Raw genomic sequence first — 23,024 nt, 5'->3', positions numbered from 1 at the left:
GGAGGTTTGAGGGAAAGATATTGAGTTCTGTTTTTGACTTATTGAGTTTCAGTTTGAAATTCTCTTTGAAGGAACTGAAGCAAACTCAATTGGTACATTAGGTCCCATTAGAAATGTATGTTAGGGGGCGGCTAGGTGGCTTAGTGGATAAAGCACTGGCCCTGGAGTCAGGAATACCTGAGTTCAAATCCGGTCTCAGACACTTAATAATTACCTAGTTGTGTGGCCTTGGGCAAGCCACTTAACCCTGTTGCCTTGCAAAAACCTGGAAAGAAAAAAAAGAAATGTATGTTAGGTAATTGGTGATGTGGAACTGGAATTCAGGAAAGAAACTAAGATTGTCAATATACATCTGGAGTCTACCTATATAAAGTCTCTCTCTCTCTATCTTTATCTATAACTATATAACTGAACCTATGAGAGTTGTTGATGTAAAATGAGAAAGGGACTCATGACTCAACCTTGGGGACACTTATGGTGAGTGAGGCATTGATAAAGGTCCAGAAAATTCAGAAACAATTGACAGGCAGGCAGGCAGGAGAATTAAAAAGGGAAATTACAAAAACTCATGGAAAAGAGAGCTAGGAGGGGGAGGGTGGTCAATAGTGTCAAATACAGAAGATAGATCAAAGGGGATAAAGATTTAGCAATTTAGAAATTGTTGGCTAGAGAAGTTTAAGTTAATTTGGAAGCCAGATTTCAAGAGTCTGAGAAGTGAGAGAATGGGAAATGAAAGCAGTGAGTGAAAGTTTTTTCTGGTTTAGCTGTGAAAGGGAAGTTTGAGGAGAGCAGCTTGTTGGAAAAAATGATGGCAGGCTCCGGTAAGTTTGGATTTTTGTTTTTAAGGATAAGGCAACTGGATATGTTTGCAGGCGATAAGGAAGGAGTCACTAGAAAGGAAGAGATTAAAGATTAAAGAGAGGGGGGGAAAATAATTATGGGGGCAGTTTACCAGCAGAATTGGGAGACAATAAAATCAAGGGCACAAATAGAAAAAATTGTCTAGAGAAGGGCTACTTCTTAATCAGAGACTGGAGTAAAGATAGAGATGATTTTGAGATGTAGAGAAGGAAAAAGAAGCTCCAAATGAAAGGCATTCATTTTTTTCAGTAAAATTTGAGATGAAATCCTCTGTTGAAGGGGAAAGGAGTGTCAAAGGAAGCTTGGGGATGAAGAGGAATTTTGGAGTTTTAAGACAATTTCATTAAGAAATACTTAGGAGGGGTGGCTATATGGTGTAGTGGATAAAGCACTGGCCTTGGAGTCAGGAGTACCTGGATTCAAATCCGGTCTCAGACACTTAAGAATTACCTAGCTGTGTGGCCTTGGGCAAGCCACTTAACCCCATTGCCTTGGGGAAAAAAAAAAAACTAAAAAAAAATACTTAGGGAGAAATATGAGGGTCTGAATGGATAATAAAAATTAATAAACCCAATCAGTACCCAGTCTCACAACTTCCTTCTGCATTGTTTAACAGCATGTGAATAGTAGTGGAGGTGGTAAATGGTAGGAATCCCTGAGGGCTGGAGTTGGTAAAGGTGTGAGAATAATAAGATAAGAAGTTCAAGAAGCAGAGTTCAGAGTAACGTTCAACTGGTTAACCAACCATGGAATTGAGATTGGGGAGCACAGAGGTGGTAACCTCAGCAGGGAGTGAAGGCATTAATAGATCACAGTCAAGACAAAGAATTGGGTTAGAAGAGATGAAGAGAAAGAAGAGAGAATGACAGATTATAATCAAGGGAATTAGAAAATTCTAGTCTATGGACATGGGACATTTGTAGATAGTGCTGAGATCAAGAGTGTTTTTGTCTGACCAAGGTGTAAGAAGCTGAGAAGATGGATGAAGTTGGAAGCCAGAATGTTTTTAGAAACATCAAAGTACATATGTTGGGGGCAGCTAGGTGGCGTAGTGGATAGAGCACCAGCCCTGGAGTCAGGAGTACCTGGGTTCAAATCCAACCTCAGACACTTAATAATTACCTAGCTGTGTGGCCTTGGGCAAACCACTTAACCTCATTGTCTTGCACAAAACTAAAAAAATAAAAAAATAAAAATTGAAATCCTTTAGTTTAACAACAAATTTTAAGGGGAGGTAGAAACCTTTGAACCAGATCTTAAGACGTGTTTTCATATCTTCACAGTGGAGTGAAAACATTCACTTTGCTCTTATGCTTTTAATTTTGGCTCCTTATCTTTAAATTGTTACTTCTACTATCTAATTTCCTCTAATTGCTCCATCTTCTTTTCTCCACAGTGAATGACTTAACTTTATTATGGATTCTGATTATTTCATGACCTGAAATTGGCTTTCATTTTGCCTTCAATGACAGAATTTTTTCACAGGCCATTGCAATTACTAGGTGATGCTCCCAGTTTTAAAATACAAGAACACACACCACCCTCTATCACTTTTATGTTATCTAGATTTTCCATCAGTCTGTTTTAGAAAACTCAAGCCCTTCTATCTGTCCTTTAATCTCAACCTGTCCCCTTCTGCTTATGCCCCAGACATACCTCTTTATTCAGTTTTTCATAGCTGTCTATGGTCTCATTGAGACTTTGGAGTTCCATTATCATCACTATATCAAGGACCTCTAAATAAATACATTCAGCCCTAGTCTCTCACCTCAACTCCAGTACCAAATCACCAACTGCCTCCTAAATATCTTTACTACCATGTCCCATAGACACCTCAATCTTAGAATGTAAAAAAAAATACAACTCACTATCTTCTCTCCCAAACTGCCTTTCTCCCTAATTTCCCTGTTTTTACCTGATATCAGTATCTTCCCAGTGACTTTCCACTCTTCTTTATACCTTCTCTCCCCCATCCTCCCTTCCTATATCCAACCAGTTGTGAAAACCTGATTCTGCATCCAACACCTCTTGTATCTATCCCTTTGTCTCCACTTTCATGGTCATCAATCTCATTCAATCCCTTAGCAGTTCATAAAAATCTTAAACTCACAAAAACCTCAGTGGCCATCTAATCCAAACCATACTAAAAAAGTATAAATGAAAAGTTACAAATGAACAGACATCCTCTGAGAGAAGACCAACATGAAGGGGGAACTATAAATTCTCAAATGAGAACATTCTATCTTTGGACAATTTTAATTGTTAAGAAGATTTTTTCTGATATTGTGCCTAAAGTCATCTCTTTGAAACTCTCCCCCTGTATTCCCAGTTCTTCTCTCTGAAACCAAAAGACAAAAGTCTAATATTTTCACCATATGTGTATGGTATTATGGAAAGTATTCTTTCTGCTCCTTCCCATTGCTGGAAAAAAGAGAGAACAAAAAGCCACTTAGCCTCATCACCCAAACCTTACTTGTCTTTCCCCTGACCTTTTCCATTCTCATATGCATGTGCAGATTTACTCAGTCACACCCTGTAATAACACTTAGCTCACTTTGGATCTAGGTGAAATATAATAGTTGCTATTTTAATAAATAAATTACAGATTTATAAATAAATTTAAATAAATAAATAAATAAATAGCTGCTATTTTATGGCACTTATGAGAAAGATTTATTAATGTAATTACAATAGCTAGAATCCCAAGTATGAAAAATTCCTAATATTTGGAGAGGTTTGGCTCTCTATCCTAATTAAAAGTTTGTGTATTGCTAGCTAATTCTGATTTCTTTATATTTGGAGCAATATCATGAACAGAACAGAATTTATTACCTTATCTGTTATTAGAAAGGACTTTAGTGAAAGAGTAAGACTTTCTTGGTCTTTGAAGGGATGAGTACCCTATTCCAAAATACCTGAAGATGCTACAGAATAGCAAAGTAAGTTATTAGTTTTCCTTTTTTTTTGTTGTTTTATTTATGCAAGGCAGATGGGGTTAAGTGGCTTGCCCAAGGCCACACAACTAGGTAATTATTAAGTGCCTGAGGCTGGATTTGAACTCAGGTATTCCTGATTCCAGGGTGGGTGCTTTATCCACTGTGCCACCCAGCCGCCCCAGTTATTAGTTTTCTTACTGGTACTTACAAACTACATTCCATCTTCTCCTTTATTCAGGGAACTAGCTATACGTCTTGAATAATACAAAACATCTATTGTTTGTCATTTAAATCCCTTCATAATCTAGCTCCAAACTATCTTTCTACCAATTACACATTTCTCTGCTTCATGCTTTCCCATAGACAACATTCTACGACTCATATTTGTTCATTTGTTTGGGTTGTTTTCCATGTCTAGAATGCTCTCTTTTCTCACTTCTTAGTTTGGAATCTCTAGTCTTCTTCAAGGGCAGGTAGGTGACAAAAATATAGAGTACAGGGTCTGGAGTCAGGAAGACTCATCTTCCTGAGTTCAATCTGACTTCAGACCCTCACTACCTGTGTGACCCTGTTTACTTCAGTTCTTCATCTGTAAAATGAACTGGAGAAGGAAGTGGTAAATCACTCCAGTATGTTTGTGAAGAAAACCCCAAATGGGGTCATGAAGAGTCAGACATGACTGAAATAGTTGAACAACAGCAATTCCCTTCAAAGCTAATCCCAAATATTATTTCCTATATTCCCCCTATCTACTTTCCCCAGTTGTTAGTGCCCTCCTCCTCTGAATTAATTTGCTGTGGGTAACTGTTTTTACTTTTGCTTATTTATTTTCTTTTGGTTTTACTTTACTTACATTTACTTACTGGTGTTCATATTATCCCCCTCCTGACCCGCCCACAACTAAAATGTAAGTTATTCAAAGACAAAGAATTTCATTTTTGTTCTTTTAGATCCAGGGTCTAACACTATTGATGACACATATTAGGTGGTGTTGGGTAGAACTGATTTGAATTCCATTTCCTGTATTTGCAATAACCCTCCACTTTAGACCACTCTCTTCTCAGATGTCAAAAACCCTTTCATAAGGTTTTTGTGCTTGGTTGGTAGTGAGAAACTGATACCCTACGTCTTTCCTTTGTACCAGCTTCTATTTGGTTCTTTTCTGTTTGATTACAATGACCAGATTATAGAATCTAGTCACTCTTGTTTTGTATTGGCTAAACCCTAAAATTCTAATCCCAAATGGAATATTAACACTACATTCAAATTTCATACTAATTCAATACCTTTTTTAATTGAAACTTTTGGTTTTGACAAATTAGATATATCCCTACAAATAAAATTGTTCTACAAAATGCATTACCTGAGAACAGTTTAGCAAAACCTAGAGTGGTTGTGACTGAGAGTACATTCCAATTTTCACTTTTTTTCATTTAGAGTTTTTTAAAAACAGAGAGGTAAAACATTTAATTTATTATATGAATCCAACTTTGTCCATTATTTTTGCTTGTTTTGTTGTCCTCTGGTATTGTCTTCATTAGATTTTACTAAGTTTCTCTGAATTTTTCATATTTATCATTCCTTATGAGGCAATAACAGTTTTATGTAGAAGTTTGTTTAATCATTTGGAAGTTTGTTTCCAACTTTTTACTATTACAACTAGCTTATCCATGAATATTTTTGTACATATGAGTCTTTTCTTGCAATCAATAACTTCCTTGAAGGTATAGGAGGTTGTAGGATCACTGGGTCAAAGGCTATGAACACTTTCTTTATATAATTCCCAATTGTTTTCTAGAACTGATAGCTCTACATCAACAAATTAGTATACCTGACCTTCCATTCAACAACTGATAAATTGTCTAAAACTCAGTGCATTCTTAGTTTTGCTTTTTTATTTTTTTTGGCAAGGCAATGGGGTTAAGCAAGATCATACAGCTAGGTCATTATTAAGTGCCTGAGGTCAGATTTGAACCCAGGTCCTCCTGACTCCAGGGCCAGTGCCTTATCCACTGTGTCACCTCGCTGCCCCTTATTACATTCTTAAGAAACCAGTTCAAGTCTATGGCTTTGGTCCACAGTGATCTATCCCTCTTCTGAACTCTCATATCAATGTTATTGTCTGTTCCCCTCACCTGGTGCTTATCATTGTTGTCTTTGATTGTTAGAAAGGTTGTATGGCATTGTAGAATGAGTGTAGGATCTAAAGTCAGAAAGTCCTATCATTGACACCAATTGTTTGACTACGGAGAAGTCATTTTAATTCTCTGAGCCTCAAGCTACTCTCTAAACCAGTAAGCTAAAGAAAAGCTACCACCAGGATGAATCATTATGTCCTTGGGGTACTTTTTTCAATCAGTTATGTAAGCCCCTGAAAGGTAGAAGTCCTATTTTATCCTCCATTGCATCCCCCAGACCCTAAATTATGTGCCCTTCACCTCAATGTCTATTCATGGATACCTAGCTGGAAAAAGAGCAGTCAGAAACTCAAATGCCCTGATCGATTTATGTTTCACATAAGAATTGAGGAGAAAATATTCGCATGTGTGTATATGTTGTAAATAAAATATTACAGTAAATCTCTGTGACTGGCAGTATGGGACAGTGAGTGGAGAGCTGACCAGAGTGAGGAAGGCTTGGATTCAAGTCTTGTCCCTGATACTAACTGGTTGTATATCCCTGGGGCAGTCACTTCTCATCACAGTGCTCAGGCCTATAAATTGATTTGTAGTAGTAGTACAGGAAACTCTTCACCAGAAGCTTTCCATAGCAATAAAATCACAGGTTCAGAAAAAAACATGTAGATGTGTGTGTGTGTGTGTGTGTGTGTGTGTGTGTGTGTGTGTGTGCAGTTAATAGAGTGGTGAGCCTCCAGTCTGGAAGACCTGAGTTCAAATCTGACCTCAGACATTTATTAGCTGTGTGAACCCTGGTATAGTCATTTATTTTCTACCTCAGTTTACTCATGTGTAAAATGGGAATAATAATAGTACCTACATCCTGTCTATGATAGTAAGTATTTAATAAATACATATCTGCTTCATTCCTAATATATATATACATCTACATGTATATATACATCTATATGCATGTATATGCATCTATATAATATATTCAACAAATATATGAGTAAGGATTAACTGATAGATAGCCTAGTGTCTTCAACAGCATCCTCATAATATCAAGGGGGATTGCTCCATGATAGTTGAAAGGATTCCCTACATTTGTACTTATGGGAAGCAATAGATAGACAAGAGCCCCACTGGCTGGCTGGGTGATTGGAAAGGATATCCACAATGATAAACTCATAGATGCTTTTGACTATTTAATGTTATGCTTTATAACGTTTATTATATTGTATAGTATCATGCATATAGTAGGTATGTTATATACAAAAAATATACATGCACACATATAACCAGTAGTCACCAAATAAAAGAAGTCTCAGGAAGTTTATTTTTTCTTCTAATATGAAGTATAATCATTATTTATAATTCAGAACTTTCTTTTAACAGTGATTATTAAGTATTGCTTGAATCAAATGTTAATATAATCTTAGACCTTAACTTCCTGAATCTATGTGTGAAAACACTGACTGAAGCCAAAAGAGGAAAGACTGGGAAATTCTAACTTAACTTGCTAAATTCAAATAAGTTCTTATTTGTTTAAAACCACAAATATGCAAAAATAAAGGAGAAGGGAAGTTCAAACAAATAGACGACTATAGGTAACAATTAAGGTTAAAAAAAAGAGGGTTAACTAATTTTGAAGAGTCACAATAAATTTTTCATATCTTTAGCTAGCACTCAGATGAAGAGTTTTAATTAAGCTAATAAGTATCTAACCATAATAGTAGCAGAATAAAACCTGTTTCCCTCAGAGAAGATCTCCCTAACAATCATAAGTATTTGATATTCTTCTCACTTCCCTTTCTCTCTTCACTTGGCTTGAAACCAGGTGTGGACTCTTTGACTGTTCCCCAAAATAATCCTGCTATCTCTGCTGAAGATCCTACTATACTCATCAGATAATTGCCAATGTTTGTTGATTCTCCAGTTAGTTCAAAGCCTTCTCAGAGAAGGGAGCAAAGAAGCTGGGGGTGGGGGGAGGAGGAGGAGGAAGGAAGAGAGAAATTGAGGATGTGAAATAAAAATAAAGAAATTGGAGAACAGTGGGGAGATGGGATTAATGAGGCCACAAAGAGTAAAGGAATTCAAAAAAAAAAAAAAGAGAAAGAACAGAAGGAAAAACAGGAAAAAAACTGGAATGGGCTCTGAGAGAAAAAGAATGTGAAAGGAAAAAAGACAGAAAAGGTGGTGAACAACTAAGATATAATGGTAACAAAATTAAGGATGAAGCATAAACAATGACTTGATTTTATAAAAAGAAGAGAGAAGATACTGAAAAATCTAAGGAATGAATGTAGGTATAGGAGAGGAGGAAATTTTTGAGGTTAAGCACTGGGAAGGGTTAGTGTGGTCAAAATAGTTGTAAATAAGCCAGACAGAGGCTAGTTTTCCTTCCAGGAACAGTTATGCAGAAATATGGGATGATTCTGAAATGATCATGTCCTACCAATGCAGATTTTTGTTGTTCTTTATTATCTCCTACACTTAGCTGATAGTTTGTTTATAGACAATAATATTTACTGCTTGTTTTGATTTAATGTGAAAAAGCCATCAGTCACCATTCTCTTCCAGGAGTTGTCCAAGTATCTGAGAAAAGGGAAGAGAACTGAAAAATCAAGCCCTCATTCAAGGGAATCATAGTTGGCTGGGTTCTTGTGCCATCTCCTGAAATGTTCTGGAATAACATCTTAGAAATCAATTTCATAATGTTATGAAATTTTAGCAATGAAATGGTATTAAAGATCAGCTAGCTCAGTTTATACAACAGTAACAATATTGTCAAGGAGAACAATTTTGAAATGCTTATATATTCTGTTTAATGCAATGATCAACCATAGGCCCAGATGAAGCCCAATATCCATCTTAGAGAGACAGAGAAGTAACAGACTCAAATAACACTCAACACACTCAAGTGTAAAAAAGTGAAATATTTTTGGACATGCCATTGTATAGATTAATTTTATTTGACTATGCTTATTTATTAACAATATTTTTTCTTTCTTTTATTTTTTTAACTGTGGGCAAAGTTGAGAGAAAAGTCTACTAGTAATAACCCCTCCCCCACCTCCCAAAAAGAGGGCTATTAAAACTTTTTTTTTATGCACAGAAGTGAAGAGGAGGAAGTTCAGAAGGAAGTACAGTCATACAAGCAAAACAGTTTTGAAACATTATGTGGAATTATGCATTAAAAGAAAGATGACACAGAGATTCAGTTTTGTGGAGAAATGTCTTTTTTGTGTTCTATGTATGTGAAAATGCCTTTTGGGAATGTTTTGGTTCAGAACAAAAAAATTAAAATTAGAAAAATAAAAGAAACGATATTCTGAAATCAGAGGACTTAGGTTCAAATCCTGCCAAATAATTACTGATAGGAATCCTGATACCTATGTGACCTTGAACAAATTATTCAACCTCCCTGGTTTTCAGTTTCTTCATTTGTAAAATGGGTTGGTTGAAACAGATGGCCTCTGAAGTTCCTTCAGGTTCTAGATGTTTGATCTCATGAAGTTTAGAGGGTGCTCCTAATTGCTGTTTAGCAGTCCATTAATAACTGAGTTTAGCTCCTGGTTAGCAAGAATGAGTATTTAACAGAGGAAGCTCTAGGAACTTTGAAGCAATGCCCCAGAAAAACTCCTCTGGGATCCCTTTCCCCAATTCTAAATATAATTTCTGCTTCTTTTCAGAGACACAAATAATGTTTGTTATAGCCTTGACTGACATCATCTTGGGTATTCAAAGCCTATGACAAGTATTGTGGAATACAAATTCCAGCAGATTCTGCTAAGCTGGAAAGAATTCAACTCCGGAGGAAACAACAGGTTATTCTGCTTTCTTTTTTTCAGTTTTATTTTTAAAATCCTGCACTTCAATCCAGTCACTCTAGTCTCCTTGCTTCTCCTTGAACAAAACACCTCCATCTCAGTTCCAGGCATTTTCTCTGACTGTATCCTATATTGGAGTTTTCTTCTTTCTCATCATCACCTCCTGGTTTCCCTGGCTTCTGTCAAATCCTATCTAAAATCTTCTCTTCTCCTGGAAGCATATCCCAACCCATCTTAATTCTAATGCCTCTCCTCTTCCAATGATTTCCTATTTTTCCTGTATACAGCTTCTTTATACGGATTTGTTTGCTTATTGTATTCCCTATTAGACTGTGTGTTCCAGGGCTATCTTGTAATTTATTGATTGATGATTGATTGGTACTTAATGGGCATTTAATAAATGTTTATTGATTGACTTGACACCAAAAATATATTTCTATATACAAAGTAGAAGAGAAAAAGTTGATTGTTCCATGAATCTCTATTACATAGTTTGCATTTTAGAAAAATAGATATTTGGAAGAGGAGGTGGCGAAGTGATACAGGGGAAAGAGAGCCTGAAGTCATCTTCCTGAGCTTAAATCTGATCTCAAATACTTGTAGTTGTTTTTCCTTCATTCTTGAAGGAGACCATGACTTCAGAGAGGTGATTCCATGATATACATGTGAATTGATTTGAGTGTGTGGGGGGGGCATTGTGCAAAGTCACCAGCCTCAACAGGTCCACTCCCAGATAGGGATCAATCAGGGCTAAGTGACTTGCCCAAAGTCAAACAACTAGTACCTGTCAAGTGTCTGAGCCCCCTTGTACCTATCCTTAGACAATTACTAGTTGTGTGACCCTTAATCCTGTTTGCCTCAGTTTCCTTATCTGTAAAGTAAGCTAGAGAAGAAAATGATAAATTACTCTAGAAACTTTGCCAAGAAAACCCCAAATGGGGTCATGAAGAGTCAGACTTGACTGGAAAACAACCAAATAACAAAAAGTTGGGAAAGAGGTTAGACTGTTCTGACTGATCTGGCCTTGGAGGACAAAACCAGGAGCAATGGTTAGGAGCTAGAGAGTTCAGCTTGATGTAAAGAAAGGCTTTGGGGCAGCTAGGTGGTTCAGTGGATAGAGCAGCAGCCCTGGGGTCAGGAGGATCTGAGCTAAATCTGACCTCAGACACTTAATAATTACCCAACTCTGTGTGTCCTTGGGCAAGTCACTTAACCCCACTGCCTTGCCAAAAAAAGAAAAAGAAAAGAAAATCTTCCTCACAATTAGAACAACCCCAAAACTAAATGGGCTGTTTTGAGAATTAGGTCAATATTTCTAATGAATACTGATGCAAAAATATTGTGTGGAATATTGATAAAGAGTCTATGGCATTCTATTTAAAAGAATATACCCTATGACAAGGTTGGAAGTATACTGAAAAGACTTAAATGAAAGGATACAGTATGACCTGAACAAGAAGAATGATTTTTACGATTATCATAATATTGTAAATGAGATCAGCTTTGAAAACTCAAGAACTCTGTTTGTTGCAATAACTAATATTACCTATAACTAACTAATAATGAAGAATTCCTCTACTACTGTGGGGTGGGGTGGGGGGTTGTGAAGGTACAGAAGGAGACAGATTTTCAGATACAATCAAAATAGCAAATTTGTTTTGCTTGACTATATTTCTTACAAAAGAAGGCTTTGGGAAGGAGAAAGTAATATGAGAGAAATGACACTATTCAAAGAAAAAAGTATCTATGAAGTCTCTAAAAATATACAGCAGAAAGCTTAAGGAAGATCAAACAAACACATGGCTTTATTTGTATATGAAAAAAGCTCATGCTGTTGATAATTTTCTAGTTAGTAATTTTTTAAAAAATAGTGTAGATCTCAGACTGTGAAAAGCTTATTTTGCATCAAAAATCTCGTAAATTCAAACATAAGAGTCCAGGATAGGAATGGATTCTGAATTAACCAAGTACAGATTATCTGAATTTTTTTTAAATAGCTAGTATATTTGACATGAGATTATTATATTTCTAACCATTATATTTCTCAAAATTTTGTTATATTTGTTTTTTAATTAAAGAAGTTGGAGGGAAAGACAAATTAAGAAAACAAAATCCAAAATATGGGGAAAAGACCAGGAAAAGACATTCAATCTATCCATCTGGACAGGACCATACTCAGAAGGAAAGTTTTAAATAATTAGGCTATTTTTAATGACTCAAATACCTTTTCATAGCATTTCTTACTAATCTTAAATTCCCTCATCAATGAAGATCTGTGACTGATAGGTAACTTATGGTCATATAGAGTTCTCTAGGGCAAGGTGAGGTTTAGTGATTTGCACAGGGTCATACATATGTGCTATAGTCAATACTTGAACCTATTTCTCCTTGATTCTGAAGCTGGTTCTCTATCCTTCTCACCACTCTACCTCTCTTTTGAAACACACTTTGGACAATATAGGATTTTTTTTCCCATAAGGGGGAGGTACATATAGCTACTTCTGTTGTTGCTGCTATTGGTCATTTCAGTCGTGTCTGACTTTACGAGATCCGATTTGAGGTTTTCTTGGCAAAGATACTGGAGTGATTCATTTGTCAATTTCTTCTCCAGCTCATTTTTTTATTTGATTAATTTATATGTTTTAATGATTGAATGTTTAGATAAGACATTATTATGGTCCTTAAGATAAGCAAGCCTTGTCATTTATTCCAATGTTGCTTTTTAATTTATTTTTTCAATTACATGCAAAGATAGTTTTCATCATTTATCCTTTTGCAAACTTTTGAGTTTCACATTTTTCTACTGCCATCCCTCCCTTCCCCTCCCCATGATAACATACAATATGACATAGGTTGTACATGTAAATCATGTTTAATATATTTCCATATTAGTCATGTTGTGAAGGAGAAATTAGAACTAAGGGGAAACACAACAATGATAAAGAAAGAAAAACATAAAAAAGTTAAAACATTAACTAAGTATGTTTTTCTTTGCTTTCAGACACAATAATTTTTCTTCCCCTTCTGGATGTGGATGGCATTTTTCCATAATAAGTCTTTCAGGATTGTCCTTGATCACTGAACTGCTGAGGAGAGCTGAGTCCTTCATAGTTGATCATCACACACTGTTGCTATTAATGTGACCAATGTTCTCCTGGTTCTGCTCACTGAATTCACTCAGCATCAGTTCATTTAAGTCTTATCATCCTTTTCTTAAGTCTGGTTGTTCATGGTTTCTTTTCTTTTTTTTTTTTTGGCTAGGCAATGGGGTTAAGTGACTTGCCCAAGGTTGCACAGTTAGGTATTTATTAAGTGCCTGAGGCTGGATTTGACTTTAGGTCCTCCTGACTCCAGGGTCAGTATTCTATCCACTAGGCCACCTAGCTGTCCCTGCTCACAATTTCTTACAGAATAGTACTGCTCCATCACATTTATAAACCATAACTTGTTTAACCATTCCCCAACTGATGGACATCCCCTTATTTTCCTCTTTGCCACTGCAAAAGAGAACTTTTACAGATAAGGAAACTAAGGTAAATAGGGTTAAGTTATTTGGTCAGGGTCACCCAGCTAGTAAGCATCTCAGGACAGATTTGAACTCATGAAGATGTGCCTTCCTGATTCCCCACTCAATGCTCTACCCACTGAGCCACCAGTGTTCATATCATGGTAGTCTCTTTGACTCCTCTAAGGAAACTAAAAAAACTTTTCAGAAATGTTCCAAGTTGTCTCTTAATAAAACTCCTTGTAGGCAGGAAAATTCAAAATGCTCTACTTTCTTTTTTCTTTCTTTTTTCTTTTTTTAGGTTTTTGCAAGGCAATGGGGTTAAGTGGCTTGCCCAAGGCCACACAGCTAGGTAATTATTAAATGTCTGAGGCTCGATCTGAACTAGGTACTCCTGACTCCAGGCCAGTGCTCTATCCACTGTGCCACCTAGCCACCCCTCTACTCTCTTTCTTAAGTGGACTTTTCCTTTAGTCTACAGACCTCACGCCTTGGGCATATACATCTGGTTCTACTGGTTGACTGGAAGCGTGATTATGAAATCCTGAGGTCTGGTTTAGGAAACTGTTAAATTCTTCAGTTTCAATGCAAGCATCACAAAGAAAACAGGATCACTGAGTTACAGGAACTGTAACAACTTTTGGCAAAGAACAGAGTTTATTTATGCCTTTTCAGCATAGGTTGCACAAGTTAGGTTTTATTTGCATTTCCATCTGCCTTGTGGAAACTGGAAATATGCCCTCACTTTCTATTATGAAAAATCTGTAATATTTTTCATAATCTGGCTTCTGTGCTCTTGGAATAGAATCCCAGACTCTCAGATATATGAGGGACCTGAGAAGACACCAAGTCCAACCTGAACATTTTTGTAATCAGGAATCCCCTTCAAAATGTTACTGTCAAATACTGATCCAGTTGGGGAAGCCATTCCATTTTGGGATATCTCTCATTGTTATTTCTTATGTAGAAGTAGAATCATGTAGAAGCTGAGTGTCATCCTCAGTTAATATCACATCCCCTTAGTTCTAAGCTTGGTCATTTCTCCTTCCTCAATATCTCCCACCTCCATGCCTTTCTTTATATAGACATTGTCCATAGTTTTCCTAAAAGATGGTTTTCCATAAAACACTATGTCCCTTCCCTTCTCAATAAGTACCAATAACTTATTAGTATCTAAAATATCAGTTTCAAACACCTCCCTTTCACATTTAAAGTTCTATCCAACCTAGCTCAAATTTTCTTTCCAAGTTCATTACACATTACCTCCTCCTTCATAAGTTCTAAAGTCTAGTAAAACTGACCATCTTAATGTTCCATGAAGAAAACGCCATTTCTTGTCACTATTCCTTTGCATTTTTGGTCTCCTGTGCTTGGAATGCATTTCCTCCTCACTGTTACTTTCCTTCAAGACTCATCTTCAACAGTGTAAGTTTCTCCTGATCCTACCTACTGCTAATGCTATCTGGCCACTGGAACCAGATGGCTCCAGATGAGAAAGTAAGGCTAGTGATTTAACACAGCAAACACTTAACCCAGATTAAATTCACTTGCATCTCACCTTCCTGATGTATGGTCCTCTTCAGGAATGAAGGACAAAGAACTACAATAGCCTAAATAAAATCACCTGGCATATATTTTTCACATACCTATATTTATACAAGCTATACTCTCTTCTTCCCTCACAGAACTCAAGTTTTTTGAGGGAAGAACTTTTTTTTTCACTTCTGTCATTGTATAGAAAATATAAATGCTTGTTGATTGAGTGATTTAATAGGGTTTTTTTTTGTCTTTATTTTGCAAGGCAATGGGGTTAAGTGGCTTGCCCAAGGCCACACAGCTAGGTAATTATTGTCTGAGGCTGGATTTGAACTCAGGTACTCCTGATTCCAGGGCCGGTGCTCTATCCACTGTACCACCTAGCCACCTGATTTAATAGTTTTTTAAGAATAATTATATAAAAGTTGAAGTTACATGATGGTTTCTTCCTAATGGTAGCTATACTCCAGATGAATTCCTTCATGACCTAATCCTTCCTATTTACTGGCCCCAGGAATGCCTCGCCCCCAAATTATCTTGTGGTGTCTTGAGCTTTCTCTTACCATAGATGTGTTATTTCTCACTGCCTCCTATATCAAAGGAATTTGCCTATAAAAGTTGATTGGAAAGGCATTTCCTGATGTTTTTCCTGGGGTAAATTTTCTTGCAATTGCCTTAGGCATAAGAATTACTAATTATAGTGCTTGAGACAGAGTCATTGAGCTCACTGAAAGACAAATTTAGGACCAATAGACTTTTAGTTTAACTGTAGTTTCTTGTCCTCATTGATTGTAACTGATGGAATTCTGACTTAAATCCAGATATTTCAGAGACTTCATTTTTTTCCCATCATATGAACTATTTTGGAAAGTTGCTTCAATTTTTTTTATTTTTTATTTTTTAGGTTTTTGTGCAAGGCAAATGGCGTTAAGTGGCTTGCCCAAGGCCACACAGCTAAGTGATTATTAAGTGTTTGAGATCAGATTTGAACCCAGGTACTCCTGATTCCAAGGCTGGTGCTTTATCCACTACGCCACCTAGCCGCCCATTTTTTTTTTGTAAAAATAAGTATTTGTAAGGGATTTAAGTTTTCACGTTTGAAAAATTATTAGACTATTAGAAAAGTTCAAAGATGGAGATAGTCTGGAATTAGAAGGGAAGGCATATATAACATACATACCTGATATTAACATTTTTATGTTCATATTTGAAATATTCTCTTGATCTCTACATGTAAAAAAATTTGAAAACATCATTATTAACATGTTCTATATCAGAATTTTCAGAACATACCCAGAATAGTTAAATATTTCTTCATCAATTTCACACACAATAGTAAAATATTTAATGGATATTTGCCAAAGAAACTGAATAATTTTTTTTTAGATTTTTTTCAAGGCAATGGGGTTAAGTGGCTTGCCCAAGGCCACACGGCTAGGTAATATACTAAGTGTCTGAGGTCGGATTTGAACCCAGGTACTCCTGACTCCAAGGCCGGTGCTCTATCCACTGCGCCACCTAGCTGCCCCAAAACTGAATAATTTTATAGCATATCTTTAAGATGTTTCAATATTGCTCAGAGTATACTTTAGTAAACTTGAATTTTTCACTTTTGACAAGAAATTTTAAAAAAGGAACATTTATCTCCATCCTGTCTTCATTTAACATTCACATTTAATATATATGCCCATAATTAAATATTATCATTATGTTAACAGATACATCCAAAATAAAACTGAATGAATTATTCTTATTATATTGATGAGAAAACAATGTGCAGTTTCTTGGTGCTGAAGTATTGGAGGTTCTCTGATTCCACTTAATTTCCATAAAGATCTCTTAACACTAGCAAAAGTTTACTTAATTGAAAATGAGCAATGGATTAAAAAATCCTTAAGGCACTCAGTCCTAGGAAGTCCAGTTGAGACTGATTACCAAATTGCTTATAAATTGGCAGAGAATCAAATTCTTTGAATGAGATATCTAGATATGAAAGAAATTTCCCACAAGTCACTGGGACATAAATCCAAGTATTCTGGGTCCTGGATGAATTTGAAAATATTCCTAACAAGGTATTTGATATTATTATGAGAAAATATCAAACCTATTCACTTTGGTAGAAATTTGAAGTCCTCAGTCTAAAACCTAGTTATGTTGTTTAACTAACAAATCTACAACTTTTATTTCTTTTTTAAAAATTTTTTAAAATTGTTCTGAATTTTACAATTTTTCCCCTATCTTGATTCCCTCCCCCCTTCCCCCATAGAAGGAAGTCTGATAATCTTTACATTGCTTCCATGTTATACATTAATCAAAACTGAGAGAGAAATCATATCTTTAAGGGAAAAAAATATATATAAATATATATATATATAAATATATATATAAATAGCAAAATTACATATGATACCTTTTTAAAAAAATTAAATTAAAGGTAATAGTCTTTGGTCTAGGTTTAAACTCCACAATTCTTTCTTTGGATATAGATGGTATTCTCCAGTACAGATACCCTAAAATTGTTCCTGATTGTTACACCGATGAAATGAGCAAATCCATTAAGGTTGACCAACACCCCCAAGTAGCTGTTAGGGTGTCCAATATTTTTCTGGTTCTGCTCATCTCGCTCAGTATCAGTTCATGCAAATCCTTCCAGGCTTCTCTGAATTCCCATCCCTCCTGGTTTCTAATAGAACAATAGTGTACAACTGTTATTTCTATGTTAAATGTCTTGGCACATAACTGAGAAAACTATTTAGAGAAATTGATAGTAATTTCATTTTCCACTGAGTGTTAAATTTTATTGGGGGGGGGTTTTGCAAGGCAGTGGGGTTAAGTGACTTGCCCAAGGTCACATAACTAGGTAATTATTAAGTATCTGAGGACAGATTTGAATTCAGGTCCTCCTGACTCAAGGGCCAGTGTTATATCCACTGCACCCTGTCCCCTGAATGCTGAATTTTATTCCCAAACATTAATATAAAAACGGGAACAAAATGGAAGAGTCTGAAGAGAGACTTATTTGATCTAAACATGTTGCTTCAGTGGACCTCCCCAAGGGTAAATGCTGTTCTTTGGACTATCTGAATGTGAATGCTGTTCTTCAGAGCATCTGAAACAAAAAAAATAGTAAATAATTATGCTAAATGTGACTTTGTAGAATACAACCTCCATATAAACAGGAATACCTCATTTTACATCCCTAGAGCCCAGCACACTCTGCTTGACATCAAACAGATACTTCATAAATGCTTGCTGATTGATTAATGCAAAAATTGTGCCAGATTTATGTATCACAAAGGGCCCATGCTACTATATGGGACTCTTACCTGACTCTTGTCTTGAAATAAAGAAGTATAATGTGGTACTTAACATGATAGAACTATTTGGGCATTATTCCAGATTGTTCTCCTAAATGGTTGGATCAATTCACAGTTCCTCAATAGTGGACTATTGTCTCAATTTTTCCACACACCCCCCTCTGATATTTGTCCATTTCCCCCTTCTATTTTAGCCAATCTGATAAGTGTGAGATGGTATCCCAAAGTTGTTTTAATTTGCATTTCTCTAATCAATAATAATTTAGATTATTTTTTATGTGACTATATATAACTTTTATTTCATCTTCCAAAAATTTCCTGTTCATATCCTTCGATTATTTATCAACTGGGAAATTGCTCATATTCTTATAAATTGACAAATTTCTCTATATATTTGAGATATGAAGCCCTTATCTGAGAAACTGTCTATAAATCCCCCCCCCAATTTTTTACTTCCCTTCTATCCCTTCTAATCTTAGATACAGTGGTTTTATTTGTAAAAACCTTTTAAATTTAATGTAATCAAAATTAGCTATTTTATATCACATAATACTCTTTTTTATTTATAACATTTTTTCCTATCCACAAATTAATTAGGTAATTTGCTCCATGTTCTTCCAATTTACTTATAATATCTCCTTTTATGTCTAGGTCATATATCCATTTTGATCTTTTATTGGTAAATGATATGTCTATACCTAATTTCCTCCAGTTTTCCCAATAATTTCTTACCAAATTCTTAACCCAAAAGTTCAAATCTTTATATTGAACAGATTATTAAAATAATTTAATTTTGTATGCTTGCTTCATTCCACTGATCCATCATTCTTTTTCCTAACCAGTACCAGATAATTGACAATTACTGCCTTGTAATAAAGTTTTTAAATCTGGTACTGCTAGACCTCCTTCCTTTATATTTTAAAAAATTAATTCTTTTGACATTCCAGAATTTTTTATTCTTCTAAAATTAATTTTATTAATTTTTCTAGATAATTTTTAAAAATAAATTAATTAGGATAGGCTTTGAATAAGTAGATTAATTTAGGTAGAACTGTCATTTTTATTATGATGATTTTGATCACTCATGAACAGTGGTTCTCCAGTTGTTTAAATCTGACTTCATTTGTATTAAAAAAAAGTGCTGTTAATCACATTTATATAGTACTTAGATTTGTCTTGGCAGGTATACCCCCAGGTATTTTATACTACCTATGGTTATTTTAGATGAAATATCTCTTACTCTTTTTTCCTGCAGGACTTTGTTGGTGATATAAAGAAATATTGATGATTTGTGTAAGTATATTTTATATCAGTTACTTTGCTAAAATTATGAATTGTTTTAATTAACTCTTTAGCTGAATCTCTAAGATTTTCCAAATATACTATCATATTGTCTACAAAAAAAGAGATAATTTTATTACTTCATTGCCTGTTCTGATTCCTTCAATTTCCTTTTCTTCTCATCACTATTGCTAGAACTTCTAGCATAATGTCAAATAATATTGGTGATAACAGACAACTTTGTTTCACTCTTGATCTTATTGGAAAGGCTTCTAGCTTATCTCTGGAAAACAGACAATGTTTGCTGATGGTTTTAGGTAGATATTTCCTACCCTTTTTTTCTTTTTTTTAATATTTTTTTTGTACAAATGATTTTTTCATACATTACTAAACTATTCTTGTTTAAGAGTAAATATAATACCCCCTCCCCCCCCAAAATATAGACTCTCATGAGCAATAAAGTAAAGGAAAGAGAAAAAAAAAATTTTAAATTTTAAAAAAGTGCTTCAGTCTGTGTTCCAACACCACTAGCTCTGTCATGGTTGGATCACATTCTTTATGATAAGTCCATCACAAAAGCTGCTTCCATATTTTTCCACCATTGCCATTGCTGATCGCAACTCCCTCCATTCATACCTCTCCACTACCATGTACTATATTTTCTCTCTCCTTTCACTCTGTTCATCTTCTTCAATGTGCTGTAGGGTAGCTGAGTGGCTCAGCAGACTGATCACTGGCCCTGGGGCCAAGAGGCCCCAAACCCACATACCACCCCTTAGGCCCAGCAACCACCTGGCCCTGTGGTCCTGGACAGGCCATCTAATCCTAGCCCCTTGCAAGAAGTAAAAAAGAAAATGTATTATATCTAGCCATTCTCCCCCATGCTCCACCATCTCCTCCATCACTCACATTCCCCCCTTCCCCTGTCTCTCTTCTCTCCTTTTTACTCTAGATGTCTATACTCCAATGAGTATATATACTGTTTCCTCTTTGAGCCACCTCTGATGAGAGTGAAGGTTCCCTCATTCCCCCTTGCCTTCCCCTTTCCATATCATTGCAATAGCTCATTGCAATAAAAAAAATCTTATTATGCGAAATATCTTAGCCTATCCTTTCTCTTACTCCCATTACATTTCCCTTTTAGCTATTGACTACATTTTTACACTATATATCTTCAAATTCAGCTCTCTCCTGTGCTTCATCTATAAAAGTTCCTTTTGCCTACTCTATTAAATGAAAAGTTTCATATGGGTATTATCAGTATCATTTTTATGCAGGAATACATGCAGTTCATCATCATTAAGTCCCTCATATTTTACCCTTCTCCTTCACTTTCTATGCTTCACCTGAGTCCTGTATTTGAAGATCAAACTTTATGTTCAGCTCTGGTTGTTTCAACAGGAACAACTGAAATTCCCCTGGTTTACTGAAAGTCCATCTTTCCCCCAGAAGAGGATGTTCAATTTTGCTGGGTAGTTGATTCTTGGTTGCATTCTGAGTTCTTTTGTTTTCTGGAATATTATATTCCAAGCCCTATGAGCCCTTAATGTAGTTGATGCTAAGTCCTGTGTGATCCTGACTGCAGCTCCACAATATTTGAATTGTGTCCTTCTGGCTGCTTGTAATATTTTCCCTTTGACTGAGGAGTTCTGGAACTTGGCTATAATATTCCTTGGGGTTGGGTTTTTTGGGATCTCTTTCATGGGGAGAGCAGTGGATTCTCTCAATTTCTATTTTACCCTCTGCTTCTAGGATATCTGGGCAATTTTCCTGTAGGAATTCTTTACAAATGAGGTCAAGGCTCCTTTCCTGATCATGACTTTCAGGTATCCCAATAATTTTTCAATTATCTTTCCTGAATCTGTTTTCCAGATCAGTTGTTTTTTCAATGAGATGTTTCACATTTTCTTCTAATTTTTCATTCTTTTGGCGTTGAGGTATTATGTGTTGACTTCTTATAAAGTCAACAGTTTCCTTTAGCTCCATTCTATATCTGAAGGATTTGTTTTCCTCAGAGAGCTTTCTTATCTCTTTAACCATCTGGCCAATTCTTCTTTTTTAAAACATTCTTCTCCTCAGTAACTTTTTGAATTGTTTTATCCATTTGACGTATGCTGGTTTTTAACATGTTATTTTTCTTCTGCATTTTTTTTGGATCTCCTTGACTAAGCTGCTGACTTCTTTTTCATGCTTTTCCCTGCATCTCTCTCATTTCTTTTCCCAATTTTTCTTCTATCTTCCTTGATTTTCAAAATCTTTTTTGAGCTCTGTCATAGCCTGAGCCCAATTTCCATTTTTCTTGGAGTCTTTAGATGCCGAAGCTTGTACTTCCTCATCTTCAGATTGAATATTTTGATCCTTCTTGGGATCATAGATAATGTATTTCTCAATTATGTTCCTCTTTTTTCTCTGTTACTCATTTCCCCAGCCTGTGCCTGGTTTTGGGGTGCTCCCTGAGCTTTTGAGTATTATTGGGACACCCCCCCCCCCCAAGGATCTCAGTGTGAGTGAAGCTCTGCCTTCCCTCCTGGTCTGTGAATGAACACAAGTGCTCCCCTCTGCCATGGGGCTGAGGTGGGGGGGGGCTGCTGTTCTATGGAAATCCTAGACTGTGATCAAGATCTGAATATTGTCAGAGCCCCAGAGTCCTGTTCTAGGTACAGAGGACAGACCTCGGAAGTCTCTCTCCACTCTCCTACCTTTGGTAGGCTGAGCACTCAAGGCTCAGTTGCCTGGGGGCTCCTGCTTACTGGCTCCTGCCTGCTTCCTTTTCCTGCATCTGGACTGCCGTGGCCACACTGCTCACTGTGTGGCAGAGGTCCCCCCCACCCCTATCTTCCCAGTTGTGCCCAGTGCTCCCTAGGGTGTAGGGCAGGCTCCCAGGTTTCCTGGGGCTGCCTCTGGGAGGCTGAAGTTCCTTCACTCTGGTGGTCTGATCCTCTAACCCCCCTGGAATGGAGCCTTTCCACTATTTTCCAGGTTACCTTGTTCTGGGGAATTACCTCACTTGGTCCCTCTGTGAGTTCTGTCTCTCAAAAATTTAGTTAGAGTCATAATTTTAGGATTTTTGAAATATTATGGCAAGAGCACCTAAGAGAGGCTCTTCTCCTCTTGCCATCTTGGCTCTGTCCCTATTTCCTACCATTTTAAGGAAAACTCAGTTTACACCTAGGCTTTCAAATGGTAGGAATGAGTATTGTTTTATGCATCTATTGATATAATCATATGATTATTTTGTTACTTTTGTTGCTGATATAATCAATTATGCTAATAATTTCCTAATACTGAACCAGCCCTGCATTCTTGGTATAAATCCCACTTGGTCACAGCATATAATCTTTGTAACATGTTGTAGTATTTGATTTAGAATTTTTGTATCAATATTTGTTGGTGAAATTAGTCCATAGTTTTCTTTCATTATTTTAACTCTTCCCACTTTAGATATATCAGCACCTTATTTGTTCCATAAAAGAAGTTTGGTAGAATTTCTTCTTCACTTATAATTTCAAATTATTTACTTAATAGTGGAATTAGTTGATATTAAATGCTTCACATAATTCAGTTGTAGATCCATCCAGCTTTTTTTCCTTAGGAAGCTCATTTATGGTCTATTCAATTTCCTTTTCTAAAATAGATTT

General features: G+C 36.0%; 1 long non-coding RNA gene across 1 annotated transcript; it reads left to right on the top strand.

Annotated features, from left to right (window-relative positions):
- The first annotated feature begins 772 nt into the window (after positions 1-772).
- LOC141518010 (uncharacterized) lies at positions 773-19,403 on the top strand. Its single transcript, XR_012477052.1, has 3 exons — positions 773-821; positions 9,610-9,744; positions 19,361-19,403. It is a non-coding gene; the product is annotated as an uncharacterized LOC141518010 (long non-coding RNA).
- The last annotated feature ends 3,621 nt before the right edge of the window (positions 19,404-23,024 follow it).

This window comes from Macrotis lagotis, chromosome 3 (genome assembly GCF_037893015.1).
Source record: "Macrotis lagotis isolate mMagLag1 chromosome 3, bilby.v1.9.chrom.fasta, whole genome shotgun sequence".
Classification (NCBI taxonomy): domain Eukaryota; kingdom Metazoa; phylum Chordata; class Mammalia; order Peramelemorphia; family Peramelidae; genus Macrotis; species Macrotis lagotis.
Note: the sequence above shows the minus strand (reverse complement) of the source record. Positions and strands in the feature narration are given on the sequence as shown.